Below are 5,039 nucleotides of genomic sequence, written 5' to 3'. Positions count from 1 at the left end.
TATGTATGTTACGCTTGTGAATACCAAAGGGAGGAATTCTTCATTTGGAAATTGATGGCTAAGGTTTGTACTGGTTAGATATTCAGACCAACAAATTACTCTAAATCTTAGGGACTTAAGTCAGGACGAAACACTTTTAAAATCCTGTTGCTCTCTGCCCATTTAAATCCGGTGTGGAGTGAGGGAATAAACTACATACTCCTTACTGACAGTTCCTCAGGAGAGGGGGGAGTAGTTTTAAATAGTTATGAGTTGAGGTTGCCTCATTTTTTTGGAGTCCTTTTTCATTCCAAGCTTCGAGCTACAGCACCTGTAGGGACAAGACTCTGATGGAGATTGACGTAGAAAGGACCTGACATGAATTCTCTTTTTGGACATCCTCCTTTTGGGCAAGTTGGTCACGTGGGAAAAACTTGATTTCTCAGCCAAGAAATGACTCCCTGGATCAGAAAAATGTATGTCATGATGGGAGAAATTAGAAAAATTAAAACCAAAAATGATCTGTCAGATCATCCACATGTGACCTTTCCTGTGAATGAATCATCTGACTGGGTCTCATATGTTTATTTCAAGTACCGTGTTTTTATTTTGATTTAACTCACTTAAATGACAGCACTTCTCTTGGCAAAATTATGAACAATGAACTAACTACAACTTCAGCCAATATTTCCCATTTTTTAACATAGTATTAAATCATTCCCTAAAAAGCTAGCCATTCAATGCCCTAGTGTAAGTGAAGAATATTATAGCTACCTGCAAGGGACCGTCACTATATTTCCAAATGTAGACACTGTTTAGTTACTACTGTGAAGCCCCATGAAACAACAGTTGGGGAAAGCTTTAAAAACACAGACACACACACTTGGCACACTGACCTGGCATTAAACTAAATTACAGGTACGGTGGTGACATACGTAAACAAATCTGCCAGTACAAGTTACCGAATGTTATGTGCCGTGCAAGATAATAGACGATGCATTATTCAAGTTTAGTACTAATTAAAGAACTACTTTGTTGCTAAGAATCAGTGTATTAAAAACATAAGTTCTTATTAACTGCGTTCCCAAGAGTTAGAAAGATGAGAGGTGGATCTCAGATTTCAGGGACCTATTATTATGTTCTCAAAGCATTTTCTTAATCGCGTGCATTTTTTAAGAGAAAGCTCTGAGTCCATATCACATAAACAAGGTCTGATTGTGGAGTTTTAAATGGCTATCTTGGGGTTTTCTTCCTTCCACGTTGTTTTTCCTTCTCACGCCACCAAATTTCACTTCTCGGAATCAGGACCTGAACCAAAGTTAAACATCATAAAGAAATTTGCCCAGTGAAACAGGATTTTTATTGACTGAAAAGCATTTTTACAGTGTAATCTGCATTTTTGTAAGTCCTTGTGGAAAATCCCCTAGGACTGAGTGGTACCTAAAGATTGAAAAATACACATTGCCCAGGAAGATTTCATAAATGGAAGAAAGGAGACAGAGAGGAAAAGAACTGATATATCTGACCCACCAGCCTGTTAACCACCTAAAGGACGAAAAGGCTGCTTTTATAAAGGACCGCAAATTTGGCCTCATCACTCAGCCTGGACCCTAGATCTTGGGGCGATGCCTGTTCTCTGTCCAACAATGAAACACTGACAAGACCAGGACAGCAGTCCCCTCTCTGCTCTGAGGACCCCTTCCCAGATCCTCTGTCTGCCGTCATTTGCATTCATATCCTTTCCTTCTTCTCTGTCCTCCCCAGTTTTCGCCCTTCACCAAAACTTTTCCTTTTCAACAAAAGTTTTATTCTCAAGACTCATTTATTCAAACAACTTCATCAGTTCATCAGAGGTTCTCATGAGCCAGAGGTCCACAGGTCCCTTCCCTTTCTTTTAATGTGAAATGACTAAGACACAAAAGCCCCCTGTCCATTTCTCTGATAACACATTAACCCCTTAATCCATAGCTCTGGACTCTCCCTTTCTCTTGTTTTCTGGCTCATACATGTGAGTGATTTGTATAAATGGGAGGGGATTCAATTGTTACTTTTTCTTCTTTGCACCTCGATAGGCTTTCTTGAGTGGGTGAGAATTGGGTGAAATTACAGTTAATTTGCCAGAAATCATATACTCCCATGAGAGCATGGAACACACGAACATTCTCAATCATGTGTACACAGTGGAAAATTTTTGAGAGCCACTGCTGAGGCATGCTATGCTGGTCTATTTTTACTAAATTTGCTCTATATTTTAAATTCTGTGCTCTTATTTAAAGTACCTTTTCTGGTCTTCTGTTTTGAGGCTCTCTTTGGTTCCTCTGAGGCTGTCTGGTGGCCTTCAGTCAAACAGTTTCTGGTCTCCTCCATGCTAAAACAAAAGAGAATGGAACACACCCACCTGTCAACCATCACACCATCACTCTGTTTTGGATCAATCCCTTTCTTCTCTTGATCATGCCAATTCCTTCTTTTCCTTTAAAATCCCCAATCTTCTTCCTATTCTATCATTTTTGAAACTATGTAGAGATCTGGGTTTTTATGACCATCTTCATCATCATCCCAAAAGATGAATGCATTCCATACATGTGGATTGGCACTAAGTAATGTCTACGTTCGATGTTGTTGCCTGCTTTCTCCCTAGCATCAACTTGTGGTCAGCTTTCCTTCCTAATAGCCTTCTGCCTCTATGTTCATCCCTTTACAACCTTCCTTCCTGCGTGCCCCCCTCCCTCTGTGCCTGATCTTATTCCCACATTCTTGAACTTTGTCAAGAAGTTTTCAATCCCAAGTCACTTTTTTCATGCTCTCTCATCCTCCTTTCCTCACTTGTAGGATCTGTTTTGTGTAGCCCTTTACCCCCCAAATTTTCCTCCTCTCCTCTTATGTAGAATCTGACATGGAAAAAGACATCCTAACTCCAAACCTATCAACACTTGGAATAGCAAATGACAAAGCAAAGACATAACTTCTTTTTTTCCTTTAGAAAAAGTCTACAGTTTCCCCAATATAGTTGGCAGCAAAATAAATTCTATATTTTTTCTTGAAATTGTAACTTTAAGTAAATTCTGAAGCTTCACAGTTTTTCCCCATAAACTTACCAGTTATGTCTTCCAGAGCATCATTTTAAAGATCTACATACACTTTTGCTGAGTTGATTGAGTGATTTGGCATTGGGTGGAGGAACCATGACTACTTTTAAAACACACATGAGTTTATTCTTGAAACAGGATTTATTCAGTCATGTATTGACTTACATTTGAAACCTAATTATTGATTTTCACATCGGCAGTATTCTTCTGCGAATAATTGTAACCTATAGTTAAGTAGTATATGCCCCAATTAGGCATTCAATTGTCTTATTAAAATACTTATACCTAGAATTTTTTAGAAAATGTTTTCTTTATTTTATATTAATAATGCTTCCTACTATCAGGTTTAAAATTTCCCCAAGAAAAACCTTGAGGTTACAACTAAATGACATACTTTATTTTGGGTCATACATATCTAGATTGTAAGTTTATAAAAGACGTAAGTCTACAGCTAGAACAGAACTTAAAAAAATAAGCTATGAATATGTTATAGACTTCTGAAACTCAACATGTACCAAGCCGAGTCATTAATTTTTTCCCTAAATTTCATCTAATTCTATGGCCATTTCTATACAAATTCCTACCAAATCTTTACCTTAAACCCTATGTTCAGACTTCCCTGGTGGCACAGTGGTTAAGAATCTGCCTGCCAATGCAGGGGACACAGGTTCGAGCTCTGGTCTGGGCAGATCCCACATGTCACAGAGCAACTAAGCCCATGCACTACAACTACTGAGCCCTACTACTACTATTGTATGTGGCAGGTTATCCATTGTTATCTACTGAATTGAATTGAATAAATGGTTACTGAATGAAAAATATACATATAATTTTATCTACATAATTATAGCTAAGCTGATACAGGTGTGTACTATGTAATTCTTTTTGTTTCCAAGCCCCAACTTGCTGTTGAATCATTTGTAGACTTCCTGACATTATTTTTTTTATATTGCTAGGATTTAGTGGTATAAAAATATGATCTAACAATTTGACTTACTGCAAAAGTGGTTCCTTACTTTTATAATCTGTGTATAGTAAGGGTGGTAACTGCATTATTCTTCCATCTTAAGTAAGGCAGGTTCAGTTTTAGGGTGAGGTTTTGCCTTTTGACTTTTGATGTCAGGCCTTTAAACTCAAACGGAACAATTTTATTCCCACAGAAGCTGATAAAAATTACACTACAGATGAATCTTGTGTTGCACATAGTTTATGGCCCATACTAAAATAAATTTTCAATAGTCTCTGCATATAAATTGAATGATTTGGTATAGATGGTCATACCCTGTACTAAATCTTCAACAACTCAAACTTTTCTGCAATGAATAAAGTCATCATAATAATATCATTTCCAGGTGGCAGCAGCTGATTGGAAATAAATAAAATATTAGGGAAGTTTCATTTACCTTGGCCCATTTCTGTGTTGGAGATGGTAGCGACCCAAACTTCTCAGCTCTCCTATTTGGGGGCATCTTGGTGGCTTGGGGACACTTGAGCCACTGGAACATTTTCAGTCGCTGACTCTCTGCCTTCAGCCTTAAAGGTCAATCCTATTTTGTTCTTGAGCCACTTGGATCACAGTTTCACTAATATCAGCCCCATGCCTACGTGAAGACCTGAAATTGATATTTATCTTTACATTTTATTTTATAATAAATGCTTTTCATATTTCAAAACAAATCATAAGCAATTAATTTAAAACCGAAATCTAAAAAATTAACTGTAAGTTGATTAAAATACGGTCTTTAATTTGAAACTCCTTTCTCTGTTCCAAAGATTTAAAAGGGTTATTTTGCTCATTGAATTATGCCCAAAACTAATGATCAAATGTCTGGCAAATTAACCTGAAAACGTAATAGATTCAAATGAAGAACTCTATTACAGGCTTTTAAAATACAATTCATATGTTTCAATCACAAATCTTATTGATTTTAATCAAATATATTAGTCTCTAGTAGTCCAGTCCTACATATC

At 37.1% G+C, this 5,039-nt stretch overlaps 1 long non-coding RNA gene across 1 annotated transcript; it reads right to left on the bottom strand.

Moving 5' to 3' along the window:
* Positions 1-1,178: 1,178 nt before the first annotated feature.
* On the bottom strand, positions 1,179-4,556 carry LOC132508541 (uncharacterized). The gene is made up of 3 exons (XR_009536625.1): positions 4,472-4,556; positions 2,259-2,347; positions 1,179-1,287 (listed from the first exon to the last, which is right to left on the bottom strand). It is a non-coding gene; the product is annotated as an uncharacterized LOC132508541 (long non-coding RNA).
* Positions 4,557-5,039: the final 483 nt, after the last annotated feature.

The sequence above is a fragment of the Lagenorhynchus albirostris genome, chromosome 18, assembly GCF_949774975.1.
Source record: "Lagenorhynchus albirostris chromosome 18, mLagAlb1.1, whole genome shotgun sequence".
Classification (NCBI taxonomy): Eukaryota; Metazoa; Chordata; class Mammalia; order Artiodactyla; family Delphinidae; genus Lagenorhynchus; species Lagenorhynchus albirostris.
The sequence above is the reverse complement of the archived record's forward strand: the minus strand, read 5'-3'. Positions and strand labels throughout refer to the sequence as shown.